General features: G+C 42.0%; 1 protein-coding gene across 2 annotated transcripts in view; it reads left to right on the top strand.

Annotated features, from left to right (window-relative positions):
- The first annotated feature begins 7,342 nt into the window (after nt 1-7,342).
- The window catches only part of LOC141134590 (uncharacterized), a 61,675-nt gene continuing 42,715 nt past the window's right edge, over nt 7,343-26,302 (top strand). For both annotated transcript variants that reach the window (XM_073624063.1, XM_073624064.1), the window contains exon 1: nt 7,343-7,395. The gene's annotated coding sequence lies outside the window, so the exon portion shown is untranslated. The remainder of the gene's footprint in view (nt 7,396-26,302) is intronic.

Below are 26,302 nucleotides of genomic sequence, written 5' to 3'. Positions count from 1 at the left end.
TCAGGGGCAACTAACAGGCAAGATTTTATGTATTACCTTGGGGAGATGCGGACTAGAATACTGCAATCACTGAGCAGCAAATGATATCACCTGTGATGTATTTCAGTTATCTTGGAAACCTGGCCTGTTAGTGGGCCCTGAGGACAGGGTTGATGACCGCTGCTCTAGTTGATCCAACTCCTCCCTAGGCACTGTTGGAAGGTCTAGTCCCCACAGATACTCTTGAATTACAGGATTCTCCTCTCTGCCCCCTCTACTTTCCTCATTTTGTCTCACAATGCAAAGCTGACTATAATATAGATGAAATACCTTAGCTATTTCAGGGGATGAGTACACCATTTCCCCTTTATCATTTTTCATTGTGCCATACGGCTGTGGCCAACCATTTCCCAGGTTTATTGCCCCATTGGTACCTCTCTTTTATAACTATGTGAAATGTGCGTTTTTTCTCCTGCTCTAATAGTGCTGCTAACTAATCTTTTTTTTACCATTAATTCCTGCTTCTCTGGGATGCCTTTGGGCCCAGTCTGTTGTTCTAGCTCCTGTATCTCCCTAAAAAGGGTACTCATCTTCTCCTTCTTTTCTTTCTTCTTTCGTGCTCCTATGCCTATTAATATACCCCTTATATAAGCCTTATGTGATTCCTCCACGCGTCCACCAGCTGATGATCTAATAATAATCTCTTTATTTCATTCTGCCTTTGAACTGAGAAACCTCTGTAGTATTTACCCATGAATCTTTACACATATTAAGGTCTCCTGCTACTATGAGTTTACCTTCTTTAAATACCATCAGCTTTTTCAGGGTTTTCTTCAAAAAGGTATCTGGTTCTCTATTTGGGAAGTAGATACTTACAAAGGTACAATCCATGTTAAACAGTCTCCCCTTTATAAATAGAAACCTTCCCTCAGGGTCTGCCAACTGCTCCTTTACCACAAACACCATGCTTCTATCGAATCCAATGGCTACTCCCCGTGAGTGACTAGATGTTGAGTCGCCATAGATCCATGTGGGGAACAAATGAGAGGACAACCTACACCCCGAAGCGTGTGTAATATGTGTTTCCTGAAGACAAACCACATTTGCCCCATAATGGTGCAGTTCTTTATTTACCTTATACTTTTTACTAGGGGTGTTTAGACCTCTTATATTATAGGTCACTAAATTTATTGTAGCCATAGTTCATCGAAAGGAGCAGCTGTCAAACCCTTTTCCTCTTTTTTTCCCCCATGTAAGGTCCTGAGGAAGTGAGAGAGAAACCCCCCACTTCAACCTCCCCCACCACAACGACCCCTCCTCCCCTGCCTCTCAGGGAAATTAACCCTGAGGAGGGCTAAACAAATCTCCATACCTTGTTCAAGGTATGGATCAGGAGGTATCTATCTAGGTGTCGCCTAATATCCATACCTCCAAAGGGGCAACCGCTCCGGACACTTCCAACCCACCCGCTGAATCTCCAAGCCCACTAAACCCCTCCCCGCCCTCGCCACCTTGCCTATTCTTTTCCCCCTTATTTATTTTTTCTTTCTTTTCCCTTCTTCTCTCTCTCCTCCCTTTATTCTTGACTAATCCATGACCCTTCTATTCTTTACATATCTCTCAGAATCAATACATCAATAGGTCCTCCTCACCCATTTTTTCCTTTTTTCCCCTTTTTGTTCCTTCCCTTTCCCCCTCTCCTCCTCTCCTATCCCCTCCTCTCCTCTCCCCCTATTTCCATCTGTGGGAGAGAAGTTTGTTAATCTGGGGGGGGATCGATCAACATAGATACTCAACCCATTTCATCCCCTACTCCCCCCTCCCTTCTCCCCTGCTCTCCTCATTGCGAGTCCATCACGTATTGCATGAGACTAATGATATTCCAATGTTATCTTCCCAACCCGGTAGGGGTGGGGGTGAGAGATCCAACCTGCTACAGAAGTCCTTCAGGGAATCTCAAAACTGCAGTTCGTCCATCATTTTTTCCCTTAAGGCAGGCTGGGAAGCCCCAACAATATGGTACATTAGATACCCACATTTGCCCTATCAGTGGCTTAGGGAGTCTTCTTCTTCTCAGAGTCTTGTCAGAGTCTGCTAGAGGTATCAGCAGCCTGAATTTGATACCTTGTAATCCTGTGCACTCTATCAATTTTTTCATGTTTCTGAGACTTCTTTCCCCAGCATAGGGTTAACCACTTTCCTCCGGGAGAGCGTACATGGACATTAACCCGGCATCATTCTCTTCAGCTGGTGATTCAGCTGGCGATTCCCTTCACCGTAAGAACAATCATAGCGGCTGTTCAGCTGTTTGATCGTTCTTACAGGCGGCAGGAAGGGACATCTCCCGCCGCCCTCCGATGCTTCTCTGGTCTCGCCCCTGCAATCGGTGAGCTGGAGAAGGAATCCACCGGCGGCGAAAGTTGGATCCACTGTTCATCTCTATGACTCTCTATGACTCTCGGAGTTGTAAATACTGCCATATACTCGGCTGGAAAGCCGAGATCATTTGTGGGTTTTTTTTATCTCAGGCTTTTCAGCCTGAAGGAGAGACGTGGGGTCTTATTGATCCCACATCTCTCCATAAAGAGGACCAATCACGCACTATTCCTATTACAAGGGATGTTTACATTACTTGTAATAGGAATAAAAGTGAACAAAAAGTGTAAAATTAAAAAAATGAAAATAAAATAAACAATAAAAAACAAATACATTTTAAAGCGACCCCGTCACCGCAAGCTCACACGCAGAAGCGAATGCATACGTACGTCGCGCCCACATATGTAAATAGCATTCAAATCACACATGTGAGGTATCAGCGCAAACATTAGAGTGAGAGCAACAATTCCATACCAAGACCTCTTCTGTAGCTCTAAACATGTTAGGTATCTATTTACTCGGCGTAACATCATCTTTCACTTTAGTGTTTTGTTTTTTTTTAAATTCATGAAACAGTTTTTTTTTTTTAAAAACACATTTGAAAAATTGATGCGCAAATACCATGTGACATAAAAAGTTGCAACAACCGCCATTTTATTCCCTAGGGCCTCTGCTAAAAAACAAATATAATGTTTGGGGGTTCTGAGTAATTTTCTACCAAAAAAATTAGGGCTGGGAAAATAAAGATTAATTCCTCAATTAATCGTTAATTTTTTTGATCGATTAAAATTATTTTGATCGGTACTCACCTCTCCGCCGGCTTCCGGGTCTTCAGGGAGTTCTGTCGGAGATCCAGTGATGTCACGGACATCGACGTTACCGGACTCCTCCCCCCTTCAACAAGTGCCTCCATCTGCTAACGAAGGGAAGGGGGGAGGAGTCCGATGACGTCAATGTCTGTGAAGTCATAAATTGAGGAAGACAGATCCTAATGATTTGATTGATCTCACTGGTCTAAGTATTCAGATAAACATCTATGTAAATCCTGGACTTGGCTATGAAAATCAACATATCTGAGGGCTTTCCTGGCTGTAAGTCAGTTTGACGATATACTGACATTGATTGGTCATCCAGCAATCAAGAAACATTTATGATGAGGGCACTTTTTTTCCAAAGAGCTGACACTTTGCTGTCTCAGCAGGTGATGGATGTCTCTGGCTCTCCATCGGTCCCCCTGATGCACAAGGGTGACGCCGTAGCCCAGACACGCATGATCAAAGGCTAGAGGAAATGAACAAGCAATGTATCATTTTCAATGATACCTTGACCTTGGCCATCATCTCCGCTGACATCTCTTTGATTTTGAGGCGATACTCACCTGGACATCTCCTAGTCTTACTTACTCCTCAGCTAATGGGTCTACATCTCCTTTCTTTTTTGCTCCCAGCTTTGCGCTTTAGAGCCTCCTTGAGGGTTGCCCCCAGTACTTCTTGGCCTTGTTGATGACGAATCGTTAGACCTTCCTCCTCTACCATTTTTTGCCTACTAGCCCCCAGCCATGCTGGGGCCCCTGCCTAGGGCTACCGGACCCATTTTTGGATATGCTTGTTTCCGCTGACAGCACTTTATACCTCCTGGGCTTGGAGCAGGTTAAGCTTCTTTTGCCCACTCCAGCTTTATTTGATTTGCCTTTCATGTTTACTAAATGAGCAAATAAGTGGATAAAGTATACTTGAGAGCTATACTTCAGGGAAGCTCAGTAAGAGGGGAAAAGTTTTTAAAACAGTGCAGCAATGTGCTACAGCCTAATATTCCCCTTTAAATAAGACTGTACAAATAGCCTTTCTGAGCAGACAGATTTTGCAATAGAATTACACCATCCTGTTCTCTCTCCCCTTGACACTCCGCAGCCAACTCACTATGTATAGCCAAGACCGAATCCCTTCACAGTCCCCATCCCCACATAGGAGCAGGCCTCCCTGGTCCAAACAAAATATTACCTTGATAGAGATGAATAAATACATGGGAAGCTCAGGGGTGTAAATAGAACATTTCAATGATATTCAGCGGTATACAGGGGGAAAAACACACAGCAGTATAAAGTCATTGACAAACCATTTCTACCGACCTCCAGGATGTTTATCTCTTCTTCTCCTGCTTTTACCCAGCCCAGTTTTCACCTCCTTCTCAGGGTCCCATAGACAGAGCTGTAGTCTTTAAGGAGAGCTGTAGCTGGAGGTTGGAGCTGGTGGCTGTGTGATCCCTCAGAGCATCCATTCCCTGCTTCAGTGGTCTTTTTGCTTTATATGCTAGCAACTATCCCTGTCCAGTAGCCGTAGATTCTGGGCAAAGCAAAACCCGTCGGAGGGACAACAGGACCGGCCGGCAAGCGGCCACGGGATCCAAACATGGCTGGCAGTGAGATCCGAGAGTAGATGACAGTGGGATCTGAGAGTGGGCAGCAGCAGGACCCGATAGCAGTTGGCAGTGAGATCAGAGAGTGGCTAGCAGCAAGATCCGAGAGCGGATGACAGTGGGATCCGAGCGTCAAAGGTCTGCTATCCCTTGGTATGCTAGAGGCTAGAGCCTTATTTGGCCATGCACCATTCTCCTCTCCTCCTGGCATCATGGCTCATTCTCAGCATCAGGCAGCGACAGGGGATTCAGTTGGAGGGTTAGTCGTCCAGCTACAGCAGCAAACACACATAGCGTATACAGTCATGGCCAAATATATTGGCACCCCTGCATTTCTGTCAGATAATGCACCACTTCACCAAAACAATTGTTGCAATTACAAATGTTTGAGCATTCTCATGTTTATTTCTTTTGTTTGTATTGGTATGACACAAAAAATGAGAAACAAAAAGCCAAATCTGACACATTCCACACAAAACTCCAAAAATGGACTGGACAAAATTATTGGCACCCTCAATTTAATAGTTGGTAGCACACGCCCTGGAAAAAAAGCTGAAATCAATCGCTTCCTGTAAACATCAATGAGTTTCTTACACCTCTTTACTGGAATTTTGGACCACTCTTCTTTAACCAACTGCTCCAGGTCTCTCAGATTGGAAGGGTTCCTTCTCCCAACTGCTGTTTTGAGAACTCTCCACAGGTGCTCTATGAGATTTAGATCTGGAATCATTGCTGGCCAGTTCAGTACTCTCCAGCACTTTGTCTTAAACCATTTCTGAGTGCTTTTTGGTGTGTGCTTTGGGTCATTGTCCTGCTGTAAGACTCATGACTCATGAATTCTTTGGTAGTCTTCAGATTTCATAATGCCATGCACACGGTCAAGACATTCAGTGCCTGCAGCAGCAAAGCAACCCCAAAACATCAGTGAACCTCTACCATGTTTTACTGTAGGGACTGTATTATTTTCTTTGAAGGCCTCATTTTTTTCTGAAAACACTAGACTGACAGGCTTTACCAAAAAGCTGGAAATTTTGTTTAGTCTGTCCACAGCACATACTCCCAAAAATATTTTATCTTCCTCAGTTAAGTTTTGGCAAACTCCAAATCTGGCTTTTTTATGTTTTTGTGTAGCAGTGGGGTCTTCTTGGGTCTCCTACCATAGTGTCCCTTTTCATTCAGATGGAGACGTATAGTGCGAGCTGACACAGTTATACCCTGTGACTAAAGGTCAGCTTGAATTTGTCTGGAAAGCCGTCAAGGTTCTTTATCCACCATTCGAACAATCCTTTGTTGCAATCTTTGATCAATTTTTCTCTTTTGTCTACGTCCAGGGAGATTAGCTACAGTGCCATGGGCTGTAACCTTTTTCACAATGGTGTGCCCAGCAGTGGACACAGGAACATTAGGATCTCTGGAGATGGCTTTTTACCTTGAGATTGTCCATGTTTTTCCACATTTTTTTATCTCAAATCCTCAAGACAATTCTTTGCTGCTCTTTCTCTTCTCCATTCTTCGTTTGGCACACAAAGACACACAACAGAAAGGTTGAGTGAATTTTTCACCATATAAACTGGTTGCCGGTGTGATTTCTATATAGTCAGCACATGTTACTGGATACAGATGACTTTGATTACAAATTACAGGAGTATAACAAACTTGGAATGCAATTATTTCTTACAACTTTGAGAAGGTACCAATAATTTTGTCCAGTCCATTTTGGAGTTTTTCCTGGAATATGTCAGATTTGGCTTTCTGCTTTTCCACTTTTTTGTGTCATACCAATACAAACAAAAAAAATAAACATGAGAATGCCTAAACATTTGTAATTGCAACAATTTTCTGGGCAAAGTGGTGCATTATCTGACAGAAATGCAGGGGTGCCAATATTTTTGGACATGACTGCATGTCTGTCATCCCATTAGGTGAAGCTTTCCAGCGACACTCTTCATGAGGATATGGCTATGATAAATAAAGTTCACCAGGAGCCAGAGATAATCCTCATAGTGCAGTATCTTCATTGCAAATGCATGTACACATAAAACCATAGAAAAACGTAAAATCCTTACATTAGAAGCCGCTGCCACGTGTCTTCAGCACCACTGTCTCCTTACCAAAAAATGTTTACTTACCAAAATAAAAATGTTCACATACTGAATAAGGTGACGCTATGTTGATTTTGAATGTCCATTCATTTGAAAGGGAATTAAAAAAAAAAGGGTTTCACCTTAATCTTAATCTTGATGATTAAAGTGAAAAACAGTTTACCAGTATTCATTAAGCTAAGTGAACATACTCCACTGCATCTATGTAATTACAGGTTAAATAAAATACTAAATACATTAGCACAGAAATTCTGTTTACACAATCACAAAAAGAGTTAATGTGTTAACCATAAACCTTTTTCCCACTTGGTAAGAGCTTGTTATATTCACACTTTCTGAACCACATGATCTCAGCTTATAGTTTCAGATAAATATCTGCTACAGTTTTTTCTTGACTTTTAAAATGAGATTCTAGACATTTAATAAAAGCATATAGGAAATATGAGAATATGAATATATAAATATTATTTCTTCTGTTGTAGACACCACAGAATGAGGATGATGACAGCAATTGGAACAGCAGGTAACAACTACACAAATTGTTATTTAATTAGGATTTATTTATTGTTACACATGGCATAATTTACATATACTGTACATACAAATGAGCAACAGTAAAAATATGGCTATAAGTACAAATCATCATTCACAATACACTACAATTAGTAGTTGATCAAATATGGGTGGTTCATACCGAACAAAATAGCAGGCAAGATATAAGGAGAAAAAGTGGAGGGAAGGGAGGAGAAGAAAAACAGAAGAGGAAATGGGAGAAGGGGCAGGGTAGGCAAGGAGTAAGGGGGCAAGAACATTCCAACTGAACTAGGAGAGCATGTGCAGGTGCTTTACTGATCTGTCCAACGTAGCCAAACCTTGTAAATTTTTGGGGGGCAATTTCTTTTCTTGTAAGTCAACTTGTACATAGATAAAGCAGCATTATTAGACAATTCACATGAGGACACTGTGGAGTTGATTTACTAAAACTGGAGAGTGCAAAATCTGATGCGGCTGTGCATGGCAGCCAATCAGCTTCTAACTTTAGCTTGTTCATTTAAGTTTTGACAAAAAAAAAAAATGGAAGCTCATTGTTTTCTATGCACAGCTGCACCAAATTTTGCACTCTCCAATTTAAGTAAATCAACCCCTGTGGGTGATAAGTGAGTGAGTTCTATTGACAAAGATTTTCTTTCTTAGCATAATACAGCAAGTATGAAATTAGAAATGTAGTATTATGAGGCCATTTCCCATCCTCATATATGCCAAGGAGAGCCAATTCAGGGGAACAATAATAGAGACATTTGCAGGCGTGTCTTTTTAATATCAAATACTTTTGTTCAAATATGATGTCCAAAACATATGCAAATACATTCCAGGGGCTACCTGGCAATGAGGACAGATAGGAGACCTTGGAGAATAAATCATATGTAGCCATTGGGGGCTGTAGTATACACTATGTAAGAATTTTATTCAATTTACATCAATTTATCCCTGGAGGAGATAACCAACTTGGAGCAGTTTTCAAGACAGGCTCCTTATGCCTTTCTATCCCACTGTTCCCACAATCTATTAATCTTAGGTGTATCAACACAGAGAAGGGATTTATACAGTTGAATGAGGCTTTTGGGGAGTACTTTGGGATAAAAGACTATCTATTGGATTAGATTTGATGACAGGTAGATCTGGAAACTTTAACCAAACAGCATGATGTGTTTGAAAGTACTGGAATAACATCCATCTAGGTAAGTGAATGCCACGGTCTGGAGTCAGGCTCAGAGGCCAGTAGCTATAGCAGTGGAGCAGCACCCAACGGCAAGTGGGACAGGTATACAAGGAGGTAGCCTTGGCTGATGATACTGGTTCTAAGTACTAACTGGTATTCACCAGAGCTCCTGATAGTGGAGATGGGTTTTGCTGCATGTTAGTACAAGGTCGCGGTCCTCAGGATTGCCCTACCAGGAGGTGAGCAATCTGGGGTCCAGTAGCAGATATAGCAGGTAGGGATCAAGCAGAAGTGTAATCAGGAAACAAGCCAAAAGGTCAGTAACTAATGGTTGCAGATTGGGATTAAGCAAAAGCGTAGTCGAGGAACAAGACAAAGGTCAGTAACGAATGGTAGTGAAGATACGGATGGCAGCTGAACAGACAAAAGCGAGATATTGGCTGGAGGGAGCACAATAATCTGGCAAGCAGGAGGTGCAGAGAAATGGCTTAGATCAGGAAGTTCATGGGAGGAGCAAAGAGTTTAGGGTTCAAGACAAAAAAGATTTAAGGCAGGATCATTCAAGGAATTGTCCAATGAACTATCCAGCATTCCAGGTGGTTCAGCAAGCAGAGTCATTGCCAGACACAGCAGAGATCCCAGGTTCAAGACTAGGGCCTAACAGTGAAATTCACAGGCTAAATCCTAAAATATAGAGATAGTTCCGGTGGGCATTATGCCCTGGAGGGATTTAATACTGTAGTTTGCCCATAAATGAGGGCATGGAATTGTTCTAAAATGAGAAAAGGAGGGATCCCTCCATAGGAACTAAAAATGAGACCAATTATTGGGGTTTTAAGGAATCTCCATCTGGCCACGACCCATACATGATGACTGGTTTTAGATGGAATATTCTCTAACACCTCGAAAGACTAAAACTTCATTCACACCTAGGTGTTTCGGATCACGGGTGAAATTGCCGTGATTCTGCTTGCGATTCCTGAATTGCAGAAAATCACTGTTCCGGAACTTCTTTTGGGCGACAAGCGTCCCAGCATTTTTTTGTGCGATTTTGCCTTGATTTAGGATGAACAGCGTTTTGAGAAGGTTAATATGCCCCATTGAAATTAGAGGAAGATTGGCCCAAGATGCACATTTGCACTATAGCTGTAATAAAATGAGATACAAGTTATGGGCATAAAAACTAGCTGGTTCCCTCCACACCTGGATATCCAGATATTTAAACTTCTTCCTACTTGAGTGCCATGTCCTTGGCCTGGAGGTCTAGTGGGAAGAGGACAGACGGGGACTATTTAATATGTATTCCTGAGTAAGAATCAAAGACATTGAATATGTCCAAGGCAGCTTGAAGAAAGGGATCTGCATTGTGTAACTATAGCTAGACAACATCTGTATAAATCAAGAGTTTTTCCTCAGTAGTGCCTACTCCTAAGGCCTCTCCACAAGACAAGAAAATCGTACAAAACATACTGCTTTTGAATCGATTGTACGATAATCTGATCATTAGTACACAGCTTTCGTCCGAACTTATCCAAAGGGCCAAACATGAAAATTTTTCTTGTACGATACCAAATCATACGATTTTCGTTTAATAAGCACAGTTTTCATCCGAAAATAGAACACAAATACAATACAGTACATTATATCACTTCCCACTTCCGAATTTTCATTCTGTCGTACAAACATTTTTGGACTTTAGTAACCTCTTAATTTTCGATATGGAGGCTAGCATGCAAAAAAAACCCAAAAAAAAAACATGTTTGGCCCTTCTCCACTTCTCTGGCCAACCAGGTTGCATGTTTTTAAAAAAGTCTGGTATGGTATTTCTTGGGGGCCTCTTGCTTTATTTTTCCCTGCTGTTGTTTACATTCACCTGTCAGTTGGAAATCCCTAACAGCTGAATATTCCGAGCAATGAGTCACTGGTTGTTAGGACACAACACATAGGAGGAAACTGTCACATTGAGCAGTGGTAATAATAATAGCTATTTTTCTCTTGGATCCAATGCTAGGCAGTGTTACATTTGCCCTGTGAAAGACAACAAGGAAACTATTACAAACATACTATATTGCAAACATTACAGGTATTATTTGTTTGCTTGCATGAATGTTGAAACTCTTCTAATTCTGCTGGCCATATTTTAAAGGCTATGTAGTGCATTATGGTTTAAAAAAACTTTCCAGGGCAAATGTACAAAAAAATTCACCAAGGCTGTGAACTGCGAACCTGCAGGATTTGCCTCAAAACGAGGGGCATAGATAAGGGAATTATGGGAGTTCAACCCCCCCCAGAACATTCTGCCAAACATGCCCCCTGTCTTTGCTGCTGGGCTGCACGTCTCAGGTCAATCGAAGTGATCTACACTGAGCTGCATATAGGTGGAGTGATATGTGCAGCCTGCCTCGCCCCATGCAGTATGACAGAATTTTCCTAGCACACACCACCTGCAGTACCTCCCACCATGCTCTACTTTTTACCACTTGGCTCCTTCTCTGCAGTGGAAGGAGCTTGGCTTGCCTGAAGACTGGAGGACATCAGGTCAGCTTGCAGCACCACAACTTGCTGCTCCCTCTTGAGCTCTCACAGATCACTCACCTCTTGCACCCAGCCACCATTTACATATGTAAGTGGCTTTGCCTTTTCTACTGGTGCCCAGCCTACTGACTCTCTGTCTCACTACATGTCTGCTGGAGCCTGCACCAAATTGCATAGTCCCCAGTCTTACAGTGAAGGCACCATACTGTGGTAGGCAGTGCTCTGATCACACTTTTCTTTTTCTAAACACCGCTTGCTTTACCTTGATCACCATACATTTGGACATGGTTGCAGGGCACTTGCAGAACAGCCCCATTCACTTCAAGGGGTTTAGTGGATGCTATGTCCGCCAAAAGCAACAAGGGGTATAATTCCTGCGTGGCTATGAAGCAAAGCATCATGGCTGTGGCACATATACACCCCCGGCTTCTGCCACTTCAGCTAAAAGGAGTAAAGGTTGGGGGCAGTAAAAGTGCCTCGAACGTGAGTGTGCCACTTGTGCACGTGCAAAGGGCACTGTCTTATGATAGACAGCACACACACACTGATTTTTTAAAAAACTTTTAACCCTGAATGAGTGTCATAAAAACAAGCTGTGTTTGTACTGTCTACCACAATATGGTGCTCTTTGCAATGCTCAGGTTGCACAATAAATTTGGCTATTATTAAAGTGGAAGTAAACTGCTGGGTATTTTTTTTTTCTGTTAATGTCATAATGTGCTAGTATGCATCGCATACTAGCACATTATGTCTTTCGTCCGGGTCCACAGACGCCAGTTGTGTGACTGGCTGGAGTTGCAATGATGTCACTCCTGTGCATGCGTGGGAGAGGTGCCGTTTAGGGCACAGGGGCGGTCATTCCTTCAGAATGCATACACAGGTGACATCATCGGCTGCATATACAGTAAATATCTCCTAAACGGTGCACGTTTAGGATATATTTACAGTTCCTATAGGTAAACCTTATTATTGGCTTATCTATAGGTAGTAGTCAGAGATGGGAGTTTATTTCCACTTTAAGTCTTTAACCACTCTCCGAATCCCAGTGGCAAGAATCTACTGATTCCTCCAGCTGGGATTGTATTTGCATAGCTGTGGTCACCAAACATGTACAAGCCAATGACAGGTTTCAGTGGCTGCAGCTATTCCTGACTGTTCGCACAGTTAGCAATTACTTGCACTTTCATCCAACTCCGATCTCCGCAGGTAATCGCTGGCTTGGCGAATGATTGCATCTACCTGCACACAGATATCAATCCCAGCTGCAGGAATCAGTAGATTCTTTTCACTGGGATTTGCAGCATGATTAAATTAAAAGAAATAGCCGCACACCACTGTCAATGAAAATCCTTTTTATTTGGACATCCCAAAAACTACAAGAATCAGAATTCTGGGTAGACACGTTTCGTATACTTCATGTGCGCTTAGCAACTAGTAACTTAGCAAGGCAAGCACCTACTGGACCATTAGGCTTCCTGGTCTCACCTGGAGCAGCTGTCGTGTCTTTTTCCATTGCAGCATGATTAAATGCCTGTGTAAATGCAGCCTTATGCTGGTCATACACTATACGAAAAATCGGCCGAACACATTTTCGAAAAACGAACGTTCGACCGTGACCGCAAACGATCGTGCCATCATGTAATGACCGATAAATTGTTTAGTGGACATGAATAAATAATTTTTTGTTCGTTTTTTTACATATACCTAGTGCAGACAGTTGGGACGGGAAACACATTAACCTTGCAATTTATCGTACGTTCGGCAGAAATTTTCCAAACTTCCCGTTCGTTTTTTTTTCACAAAAACGTCACAAACGATTATCGATTTGTGCCCATTAACTTTCCGAAAAACAAACAAAGCGTCTATATGAATGATTTTTCGGCCGATTTTTCGTATAGTGTATGGCCAGCATTAGACCTCTTTTTGTAGAGGTCCACCTAAAAAAAATCCTTGGCCCTACTCAAACCAATGGTAGCAATGAACCCAGACCTCAACCCTATTATCTAAAGAAGTTGAGAATCTTCAATTGTTAACTGATAAATATTCACAAATTATTCAACTACTTAAAAAGTTAGTTCCTGTTCACTTTGAATACTCTATCAGGTGAAAATGAAATACATAAAAAGGAAATCTCTTTTACATTAATCAAAAATTGAAGTATTCACTCAAATTGTTGAGTTAAGATTATCAACTTCTTTAGCAAATTAACCTCAATGTCAACTCTCAGAAGAGTTGGATTACCCTATACAACCAAAATCTGTGGGGTATTGTGCCTCATATTTCCTATGGGTGTTTATGGGTAATTGAATTTTGTCTGTATTATATATCTGTTTTCTTACATTTGTTATTAGATGTTCTAATATCTTTGCATTCTAATATACACAGCTGTACTATTCTCCTATCGCTGGCATGAATTCTGATGAAGCATTGAAAAGTGAAATGTGTTAATCCTGCATGCGTATCTATTGTGAACAATAGCTGATCATGTGCTACACACTGCGATATGTCTTTTGAATGTATCGAGTTTTGTATATACCAGATTCTATGAATATTTTGAATTTCTAGATTTTATTATGTAACAGAATAAAACTTATATGTTTTATATTTATGTTTCCTTTGGTATGTAATTTATGGCACGTTCAAAATCTCTTATCTGACTCCACACGTCCACATTCAATGTGAGCAGTTGAGATTCAATCTTTGAATTAATGTTTTCTTGGGATGGTGCCACAATGTAATCTTGCTGTAACTCCACCCACATGAGTATTGTCAAAGTCTACAGGCTTGAAAAAAATCAGTCTGTAAATGGATATAAAACTGTCTAAAAGACCGTATTCAGAGAGTAGTGGTTAAAGTGTAAGTTCACCTTTACAGAAAAATCTGTAAGGTGAACTTACACAGGACCCCCCCTCGCCCCCCTGGTCCCGCTGACCTGGACCGTGGCAATCTCCCGTTCTGAGCCCTGGTATATGCGTGTCAGGAGTCCAGGGGTTAGCAATCCCCTCAGCTGAATGTCCAAAACGTACACGTCAGGAGGGAATTTTTGGAGTATTCTAATTGGTCAGCGTCGTCACATGTGTGGCGCCGACCAATAAGCAGCCGCATAGCCCGTTCTGTCAGCTGGGAGGAAGATGCATGGATGCCGAGGGGATTTCTAAGCCCCAGACTCCTGATGCGGATATACCGGGGCTCAGAATGGGAGATTGCTGTGGTCCAGGTCAGTGGGACCGGAGGGGGCGAGGAGGGGGTCCTGTGTAAGTTCACCTTACATATTTTTTTTTTTTAAAGGTGAACTTACCCTTTAAAGATTCTTTCTCTGAATGGTCTAAGATTATTAGCAGTGTACCCCAAGGTTAAAGCGTTTGTTACTCTGACACTTTATATTCCTAATGTGCTTGCTGTACCATATACTTGTATGAGAAAGTATCCTGTTCTCTTTATATTGCTTGCTTTATATGAAATCCCTGGTGTTCCTCCCAGTCCCCTTGCTTTCCTATTAAAAACTGACCACATTAAGCAGGAAAGCACACCGTGGTCAGCTCTTTAGCTATGCTGGGAACTCAGTGTACTCTCTTTCAATGATCAGACTCGCCCCTGCTGCACAGCCATTCACTGGGAAGCTCGGTATGCTGCTGCTTCTTCTCCCCCCCAGCTCTTATGCAGCTGAGAACAGAGGGACTGTGATCACTTATAAAAAAAAAGATAAAAAACATTATAAATACCTTTTTTCAATGTATGCAAAAATGTTTTGCCTTTTATTTCTATTTTAAACTGAAAGAGTTGTTTTACAAGGTGATCGTTTACAGTCTCTTCAAGTGTTGGGATACCTACTTTTTAATATGTTTATAAATGATATAGGGTCTGGGATTAAAAGTACCATTTTAGTCTATACACATGACACTGATTTATGCAGTGTAATTATGTCCTTACAGGATGCTCCAACTTACAAGCTGACCTCAATTCATTGTTAAATTGGACAAATGTGTGTCAAATGAGGTTTAATGTTGATAAATGTAAAGTTATGTACTTGGGGGCTAAGAATATGCATGCATCATACATACTAGGGGGAGTACAAATGGGGAAATCAATGATGGAGAAGGATCTGGGTGTTCTGATAGATCATAAGCTTAATAATAGCAGGTAATGCCAAGTTGCGGTTTAAAAGGTAGCAAAATCTATGGACTGCAGAGAGAGACAGATATTATTTTGCCTCTGTACAAATCATTGGTAAGATCTCATCTGAAATATGCAGTTAAGTTTTGGGTATCAGTTCACAAAAAGAATATTGGGGAACTGTAGAAAGTGCAGAGAAAGGCAAACAAAAAGATAGGCGGCATGGAGGTACGGAGGAGCTCAGCTATAAAAGAAGATTAGAGGAACTGAATTTATTCTCTCTTGAGAAGAGGTGATTAAGGGGGGATATGATCAAATTGTATAAATACATAAGGGGTCCATATAGTGAACTTGATGTTAGGTTATTCACTTTAAGGTCATCACAGAGGACAAGGGGGCACTCACATCTGGAGGAAAAGGGATTTAATCTCCAAATAGGGAAAGGCTTCTTCACAGTAAGAGCTGTGAAAATGTGTAATAAACTCCCTCAGATGTGGGCCAGCTCAGTAGATTGTTTTAAGAGACCTGGATTCTTTCCTAAATGCACATAATATAAATGGATACAAATATATATATAGGTAAAGTTGATCCAGGGAATATCTGATTACCTCTTGGAGGATCAGGAAGGATCCCCCCCCCCGCTGGATCAAATTGGATCATGCTTTATTGGGGTTTTTTGCCTTTCTCTGGATCAACTGTGGATATTGGACTGTGTCTCATTGTGCCTGTACTCATGAAAGAACAATATTATATGCATTTTCGAGGAGATGGAAATGGGGATGGCCCGATTAACATGTAAATGTTTTTGATGGATAAGGTTTGTAGCAGCGATACTTAACTACAGAAAACAACCAGCAATGTATATACATCAATTGAGAGGTGTAATATTATCTTAGTAACCCTGGTAATGCCAAACCATCCTAATAAAGCAGAAGTTGTACAGTAGCAAGTGAGAGCCTAGGGAGTTTTAAATACCATAGATATGTTTTAAGTACAGAATTCCGTTTCTGAAAAAGCATTTGGGTATACATTCTGGAGAGTGAAAAAATATATAGGAATCTTGGGAGAAATTACCATTTTAAAAAGATAAACTTATCCCAAGAAGATACATGGAAGATTGATCAAATTTGCATTTGAATTTAATAAATGAGTTAAGATTATTATCAACATGTGTGCTCTACAGGACAGTTAATGGAAAGGTCAAGATCAGAACCCGCATCCATCGAAAAATTATTTGACTTGTTCCAGTTCATTTTAACCAGGGTAAACACTGAATTCCTGAAACACACTCAGCAGCTTGTCAAGAATGTAACAGATCTATCATAAGTATACAGAGACATTCTCTCCTCTATTGTGCCCATTGGGACACCAGCAATCTATAGGGGCCCTAATCAATTTAGCTAGTGGTTCTATAGCAAGGCTGAATAGGAGCAGAGACAAAGGGTCTGGTGCCTTCTGTGTAAGGAGCTGGTTAAAAATTCAGTTACGGTCACTGATACAGGCGGTTAGCATAAGGGTAATTTCCAAGGATGAATGATTTGATATGTCCCACAGTAGGTAATGTACCTGAGAGATGCTAGGGAGTAAATCAAGTGAAAAAAACATTATATCTAACCTTGATGATGTATGATGTGATTCAAAGCAAAACAAATATTGCCTCCTTTCGGGATACTCGATTTCCAGGCATCCATCAACTGGTAGTTCTGTGCCCAATCTTGTGCCACTAAAGGGAAAGAATGAATACTCCAGAATCTATCAATCTGCAGATCAAGCACACTGTTATATAGCAGAGACTACCACTGCAGACAATCTTCATCAGATAGCTGAACTCACCAAACACTTGGCAACCACGAATATCTTTATTGTATGCAGGGTTGAGCAAAACAATATACTGCAGTAGATGGTAGCATTTGAAGTGTTTAACCTCCCTGGTGGTATGATTATTTCGGATTTTAGGTGCTGAAAGCGGTACAATTCATTTTCATGGAAATTTGGCGTTTTATATTGTAGGCCTGTAATTCTTAACAATAACACACTTAAATCTGTCCAAACAAGAGTCTAGTAGATATCCCGGGTATGATGAAGTTTGAAACACAAAAACATAAATTATAATATAATAAATAAATATAAATAATTTAAAAAAATAATAATATAATAATAAAATAAATTTCCCCACGATTCACTATCGCTCAATTCTGCAAGTGTTCTAATTTACTATCGCTGTTTTCTAGCTGATCTAAAGCCACTTTTGACATAAAGGGACACTTTTTGGTTGCTATGGACAATCTCCAGTTTCCAGGCAGAAAGAACAGTATATATCATATAAAACTGCATGCAGTGCATGGGCCAGAGCACTGGGGACAAAAGGGATGTGAAATAATTTCATACAGTACTGTAATCTGTAAGATTACAGTACTGTATGTGTTATGATTTGTACAATGATTTTTGAATTTGCCACCAGGCTCCGCCCCCGTGCGTCGCGCCGCTCGCAGAGAACGGAGCATGGCACGGACAGGCTTCGGAGGAGACAGAGCCCGCAGACACAGCGGGGGACATCGCAGGATCCTGGGGACAAGGTAAGTAACACCGCACCAGGATCCTGAGATGTAATCCCGAGTGTGGCTCGGGGTTACCGCTAATGGGACTGAAATTTAACCCTGAGCCATACTCGGGATTACCATCAGGGAGGCTACAGGTCAAAAGGAATGTTTCTTTTAGAGCCTCAATGTATGTATGTGAGAACAGCGTAGGATTCAAACATAGATGCAGTTGCATTGCTCATGTAACTGCTGGAGGCAGCACATCAGTGGTACAAAAAGTGATCAATGATATAATAGGAAACTGAACTTAAACTCAAAAGCAAACATTTATAACAGTTGTTTTCTATTTTAGGTTTTCTTTCTTCTATTTACATCCTGTTATCCAGCCAGTAAGTCTGTTATTTTTCAAAAGAACAAGCTCTCCAGCAGAATGTATCAGTTACAAAGATGAGTCAAACCATTTACCACTGATTGGGGTGCTTCTTTTATTTATTTACATAAAACTTTTATCCCAAAAGGTAAAAAAAACAGTTTGCCTTAACTGCGTATAAAGTGTTAGCTGGAGTTTGGCTTGATATATTAGTGTATCTAAATCTACCAGTACATCTAACACTCCCCTACCACCAGACTGACAATGCTGCTGTCCAAAGATGCCCCCCTGTGCTCCTTCATCTAGAGTAGGGGCACTTTAATACAGGAGGTGGGTTACTGGTCAGATCACCAGGTGAAAACAGTGGGAAAAGCCTAATGCCGCGTACACACAATCGGATGGTTGGATGGTTTTTCCGACGGAATTCTGCTCAAGCTTGCCTTGACTACACACAGTCACACCAAATTCTGACTATCAAGAAGGAGGTGACGTACAACACATACAACGAGACTAGAAAATGGAAGTTTAATACCCAGCGCGCCACCCTTTGGGCTCCTTCTGCTAATCTTGTGTTTATCTCATGTTAGTAAAAGTTTGGTAAGAGACGATTCGCGCTTTTCAGTTTTCGTGCTTTTCAATCTGTTACTGCTCTTCAGTTTGTGCTTGTGGGTTTGTATCTGGCTTTCAGTGCGTGTATTCAGTTTGCATCTGTTTTTCAGTGCGTTCTTGTCCGCTCTGATTTTCAGCTCGCTCTTCACAGGCCTTTCTGTTCTTCAGTGCGTTCTGTTAGTTCGTTCTGACCAGCCGACCGTTTTGAAGCCATGTTGCAGGTACGTGCTCATCGTAGAGTTCGTGCTGTGCGGGGTTTGGTGTTGAGGTTCTTGCTTTGACCCAAGCCCAGTCCATGAACAGGGTGGGGAGGAGATCATGGACCAAGAATTGGTTGCTCCAACGTGACCAATTCTCTCATATGCCTTTGCTGCGTGAGATCCAGGAGAATAACCCTGATGATTTCAGGAATTTTCTCCGGATGAGGGACCCCCTTTTTCACCATCTGTTGGCTTTGCTGTCCCCTTATATTACAAAGCAGGACACCTGCATGCGGCAAGCCATCACTCCGGAGCAGAGGCTAGTCGCCATGTTGCAGTACTTGGCGACGGGGAGAAGTCTACAGGACCTCAAGTTCTCTACAGGCATCTCCCCCCAGGCTCTGGGGATCATTATTCCAGAGACCTGTTCTGCCATCATACTGGTCCTGCAGAAGGACTATATTAGGGTAAGTTTTCTCCTTTAACATCACATTCTATGTATTTAATGTATGCTAATGTTTTGTATTTCTTTCATCATTCCCTAATTACCATGATTGTAATATGCCGTGAATGTTCCCTTTGTCCCCATGCATGCTGTAAGCTTTTAATGCTCCTTTTTTGTCCTTCATGCATATTTTCCTTCACTAACCTCCCCAGCATGCAATCCTGGGCCCATATACACCTAGCCTAGTCACGTAACAATGTATTTTGTCAGCTCCATTGTAGTGCTTTACCCTAAACACCCCCTAAAATGTGTCCAAATGTTACTGTTGTCCTTAAATTCAGGCAGAGTGCCAGAGGCTTTTTTTGGGGTATAACCCCCCCCTCTAAAATGTTTCCAATGGGCCATCAGGGGGGGTAAGGAATCTGATAAGTGGACCTTATATTTTTGTCTTTAAATACTCCTTGGCCAAGAATGTTTGTGTCTAATCTGCTTGCAATGTTATGTGCAAAAGTACTAATAATTTTTTTTCTTTTTTGGACTCCACAGTTTCCTTCAACGCCACAGGAATGGCACACTGTGGCTTCCCAATTTGCTTATTGTTGGGACTTTCCCAACTGCAGAGGGGCAATCGATGGGAAGCATGTCCACATCGTCCCCCCACCCCACTCGGGGTCATACTATTTTAATTATAAGGGGTTTCATAGTATTGTGTTGATGGCGGTGGTGTCAACGACATATGAGTTTCTCTATGTGGACATGGGGAAGAATGGCCGGATGTCGGATGGTGGAGTCTTTGCCCAGAACAAGTTCTACCGACGTCTCCAGAGTGGTGGCTTGGGATTGCCACCTGGGGAAGAGAACGTGGAAGGACTCCCATTTGATTTTATCGCTGATGAAGCATTTGGTGTGGGTGATCACCTGATGAGGCCATTCCCCCAGAGGACCCTCACCCCGGAGACGAGGGTTTTTAATTACCAGCTGGCCAGAGCCAGAAGAGTCGTGGAGAATGCCTTTGGGATAATGGCCAGCCGGTTCCGCCTATTTCTTATGGCAATAAACATGGCGGAGTACAAACTTAACCACATAGTTCTAGCATGCTGCATACTTCACAACTTTTTGAAGAGAAATGCTCCGAATTATGTTGCCTCAGTTGGGCCTTGATGCCGGACTTGCAGAAAATCCACTGACAGCCCTGGAAACTGCCCATCCTGGCTTGCCCCCCCCGAAGCGCCCGCAAAGTGCGTCAAAAATATGTCAATTATTTTACAGGTAGGGGGGCCATTGCTATGCCAGCAAATTTCTAATTATTTTAGATATTAAAAAAAAATTGTTCTGATCAAATCTTGATTTTGATTTACTGCTTTTGTTTCTTTTAGCTGTCTCCTATGTTCTCCTAGTGCACTTGTAGTGCCAAGTGGTTTTTCCATTATTAAATAACACCCATTGTCACTGTTAACACCAACTTAATACAAAAAATGGTATTGAGCATTGAAAGAAGAAGCCACACATTGTTGAGTATAAAACCTTTTACTCCATGCACATTCACATGTGCGTTGTAAAACTTTTTTTTTTTTTTAAATCTTTTTTTTTTAAAGTTTTACCTTGAAAATATTTTTTTAGTACATAAACAGGCATGTTTCAAAACATAACATACACAACTCAGGAACTTACAAAGTTCAACATTGCAAAACTGAAGGCAATATCAGACATTACAGTGTCAAAAATGTGTTGCTATTGCCTTTATCAAATGGGGTTATGTCTCCCTGTAAAAGCCAAATTTTGAAGATGCACAGAAATTGGTAGTCAAACTGGGGATTTCCCTCCTGATCCCATGCCTAATGTCAACATGTGCTATCTCCCATCATGGGGGATCAATGGACGTGTTTTGGGGGTGCAACCTCTTCCTCTAACCTACTTGAGTTACCCACAAAACGCATACATTGATATCCCCTGATGGCAGATAGCACATGTGGACACACTGTGTGCATCTTCAAAATTTGGCTTTTAAAATGAGTAAAAAAATTGAAAAAATTGGTCCCCAAAAAATAGTTATTTTGTTGTTCTTTAGATTCTTCCTAGTACATCAATCATGTTCTTCAGTTTTTCTTCTATGTCATTTGTTTTATGCTTGATGAGGTCTAAATCCTGACCTCTAAAAACATTATGTCCTGAATTAGCCTTTGTGCACTGTCACTCGTGAAATGAGGAGATTGTTCTTCCACAATATGCACATCACCTAAAAGAAAAAATACACACCATGTATTAGAAATATGCAGGCATACATCTATTACCTGAATCTGTGGTGTCAGACACTCACCTGTTGTGGTGGCAATCTCAGCCACCTCTCCTTCCTCCACATCCTCAGGTCGTGGTGTCCTCTGTTCCCCTTCTTCAGGAGATAGGGGTTTCCTGGTGTCCTCAGACGTCCAGAGTCTTTTCTCCCTTATGAGAAGGAAACAAAAGGTATACTTAGCACACAGATATTTGAGGCCAGAAATAGGAATATGAAACATTGTTTGGAAGTGGGGTACAATTGTCTGTTTTTGGCAGAGTTCCAAGCTGAAGACATGATTTTTTTCACTTACCAAATCTGGAATACTTAGCTTTTTTGGACAAGTTTCACACATGGAGACACCCCAAGTATCCACTGGAGTACCTGTGTGGGACACCCTAAAAAGTTTGTTCTTGTGTCCCACACTAGTGCTCCTGAGTCCAGATGTGTAAACAGCTGCTGAGTGTCCTCTCCTTGTATTACACTGAGTCAAGTTGCAATTCTTTCTAGTTTCAAACACATCTAGACAAAAGTCCTAAAGTTCTTTTAATACAAATTAACATGAGCAAATGTAGTTAACCCTGTATCTGCCCAAAACATCGTATTTAGTTGGCAAACGAACTATGTTTCCTACGACTGATTACTGTGCCCATGAACATGAAAGTAGCCATTTTAAACTGTCCAACAGTAAAGAAAAGCACATGGAGCAGCATGCAAGTAATAATAATAATCGGAACACACGACAACGACTTTTTAGAAGCACTTTCTCGATCCTTCTGTACTTGTCCTGCTCCCTCAATTTCAGGTCTGACCAGCGTTTCCTCAATTGCTCCTTGGATCATCGTACCCCAAAATTCCTGTGCAGACTCTTCACAACTTTAGTCATGATCTTGGCCTTTCTCACATTTGGGTTTAGGTGCGGTCCATACTTCCCGTCATGGTCGGCCCTTTCAAGATGTCCACCATCTCCACCATCTCTATAAAGGCCATATTTGAGGCCTTAAATCTCCTGCGGGATCGGACGTTTCGGGCTCCGGGCTTTCCTCCTCATTGCTGCTATTACGCACCTGCTGTGTCTCCACCATGTTCCTCTCCCACTGCGACGAAAGAGAAGGGGCGGGGAATATTCGAGAAAGAACATCAGTGGCGGGCGACACAGGCGGAGTTTCAAGCATGCATATAAAGCTAACACGTGTGTGTCGTACGTATGATCTGTGAGTGGAGGAAGCGCCAAACATTATAATGAAGGTAACATTTTAACTCGGGACATCCGTGGCCTATACTGATTCGAGATTGAGGCCTATATTGGGATAAGATTAGGAGAGTTTAGCCTGATATTAGTGTTTTTGAGATACAAAGATATGAGAAATTTGTGGGAGGTTAGAAACCCCTTATATCGAAATAAACCAGCTAGGAAGGCATCCCTGGAGAAACTGCTGCAATTTGTGAAGACGCAGGTCCCTGACGCAGACATCGAGTTTGTGGATAAGAAAATTTGTAGCTTGAGAAGCACGTATAGGAAGGAGCTTAATAAGGTCCAGGCTTCCATGAAATCAGGAGCAGCATCAAAGGATGTGTATGTACCCAGTCTGTGGTACTACAACAGGATGCGGTTTCTGGAAGACCAGATTGAAGCCAGGGAATCACTTTCTACACTTCCATCCACCCTTCCCTCAACCCCAGCAGAGGCTTCCGAGGACCTACCTGGCCCTTCCATCCTGGAAGAAGTTGAGGAGCCCGGCTTGAGCCACGTATAGTATGTTTGAACATATTTATTGTCCAAAAATTATTGTTATTAACTAGATGTTATTATTGCTAACAAATGAATGATTAAACAAAAAGTGTTTTACATATCAATAGACAGTAGGGGCCAATAATGAATGGGACAAGAATGAAAAATGCTGTTCTCAGAATGATAGTCTTTTCTATTTATTAACATTCAATTTGCAACAGTCATGAGCTGAAAATTGTGTGTGATTGATGAACCAAAAACTAAAACGATGTCCCTTTTTCATATACAGGAAGACCTCAGCCAGGACGAGGCTCTGGAATGTGTCAGCCAGGAGGAGGCGGGGGTAAGTGTCAGCCAGGAGGAGGCGGGGGTAAGTGTCAGCCAGGAGGTGGCCAGGCCCAGTAGGCTCACCCATTCCCAGGTGCCTCCCCTCTGTCTTACAACAAAAAGGGCCAGGAAGGGGAGTAACATGGAGGAGGCAGCACTGGGCCTCATTAAGGATGCTAAACACCCCCGGACGCTGAAGAGGCCTATGGCTGCTATGTAGCTGCAAAATTGCAGCAAATGCAGGAGGGCCAACGCTTCATGTGTGAGAATATTTTTTTTTAGGCCCTTCAGAAGTGGTTGAGGGGCCAAATTAGTTATGTGCGCTTGCCCATCCTCCTCCTCCTCCTCCTCCTGCCACAAGTCCACCTCCAGAGCCACAGCCTCCAAGGAAGGCTGCAGGGAAGGCTGCAGGGAAGCGTGGAGGGAAGGCTGCAGGGAAGACAAGAAAGTGATGGCCTGGGTTCAGTCTGGTCTGACAGAAGACGCAGGCTGTGGTAGTACCACAACCTAGGGACATATATGTCATCTGCTGCTGTTCATGATGTCTGGGAGTCCTGGACCAGATTGTGCTCCCTACTATATGGACTTCTCAGGCTACCAATTTTTAGTTACAAAGAGTTGATGTGTGCCCTGGGGTACAAAGGCTTTGCAAATACAAGTAGTTTCTCCAGCATTGCCTTCCTCTTTATTTTGTTATGAGCCAGAATAAATGTAGATTTATATGAAAATACTTGCCTATGTGTTTTTCTTCAAAAAGGACAGTTTGTTTTTGAGTAGGCAGGTACATTTCAAAAATACAATGTCAAATTAACAAGGGACAACAACCAACCTCCTTGAGCTTTAAAAATACAAATAATATAATGAAAATAAGATAATAATGTTATTGTGGAAACCTGACACACAAAAAAAACAAAATTATGGAAATCACTCTAGAAAATAATTTAAAAATAATCAAAAAAACAGGAGATCTTGATTAAAAAAAAAAAAATAGATGACTATAAAAAATAATTCTAAACATTATTATTGAGATCTGGCTTTAAAAACAAAAAAGATTATTCAAGAGATCACAAGAAATAATAAAGATATACGTTTTGAGAACTCTGTGTGAATATCAGCAGCAAACAAATGAATTCTTCTAGCATTATAAAGGACAAAAGAATGTGCTGCATTAAAAGATCCAAAAATGTAAAGCGTGACGTTTTACCAGAATGAGCGCCTCCGTCTCGTGCTTGATTCTGAGCATGCATGATTTTTTCGCGTCCGAATTGCATACAGACAATCGCATTTTTGGATAGGAACTTTTCCTGACCGAAAAATAGAGAACATGCTCTCAATCTTTTGCTGGCTGGAATTCTGCCAGCAAAAGACTGATGGAGCATACACACGGTCGCATTTTCCGACAAAAAGCTCTCATCAGAGTTTTGCTGGCGGCATTTCTGATCATGTGTATGCGGCATTAGAAAAGAAAACTGATACTTCTCCACATCCAATGATTGGTAAGCTGCAATATATTACATTTTTGGTTTAACCACTTAACAACCGGCCCATAGCCGAATGACAGCTACAGGGCAATTACATAACTCTGGGAGGGCGTACAGTGACATCCTCCCAGAATCCCGTTCTCGCGCACCCCTTGTGGTGCGCACCTGAACACATTCGTGACTGCCGGGTCCAGAGGACCTGGGGCATTATGGATCACTGTAAACCGCAAATGATGGAGCAATCACATGTAAACAAACTGGCGTGATATCCGGTTCCTCTTTCCCCTCTCCGTCCAGTGTGAGCGGAGAGGGGAGAGATCAGTGGCAGCAGCGCTGTGGGCATATCCATCCATACTCAGCTTACCAATCATACTCAGCATACCCATCCATACTCTGCATACCCATCCATACTCTGCATACCCATCCATACTCAGCATACCCATCCATACTCAGCATACCCATCCATACTCAGCATACCCATCCATACTCTGCATACTCATCCATCCACCCATACTCAGCATACCCATCCATACTCTGCATACCCATCCATACTCTGCATACCCATCCATACTCTGCATACTCATCAATCAAACCTCACCCAACCATACTCAGCATACTCATCCATCCATCCATGCTCACCCATCCATACTCAGCATACTCATCCATCCATCCATGCTCAGCCATCCATCCATCCTCAGCAATACTCATCCATCCATCCATCCATCCATGCTCAGCCATCCCATCCACCCCCATCCATAATCAGCCATACCCATCCATACTCAGCCATACCTAGCCGTACCCAGCCATACGCAGCTGTACTCAGTCGTACCCAGCCATACTCAGCCATAGCCAGCCGTACCATCTATACCCAGCCATGCTCAACCGTACCCATCCATACTCAGCCGTACCCAGCCATCCCATCTATACCCAGCTATACACAGCTGTACCCGTCCATACTCAGCCATACACGGCCATACTCATTCATGCTCAGCCATCCCCATCCACGGCTCATCAGTCCCCATTCATGCTCATCCATGCCACATCAGTTATCATCCATGCCACATCCATGCCACTACAGTGCCTCAC

The sequence above is a fragment of the Aquarana catesbeiana genome, linkage group LG03, assembly GCF_042186555.1.
Source record: "Aquarana catesbeiana isolate 2022-GZ linkage group LG03, ASM4218655v1, whole genome shotgun sequence".
Classification (NCBI taxonomy): Eukaryota; Metazoa; Chordata; class Amphibia; order Anura; family Ranidae; genus Aquarana; species Aquarana catesbeiana.
The sequence above is the reverse complement of the archived record's forward strand: the minus strand, read 5'-3'. Positions and strand labels throughout refer to the sequence as shown.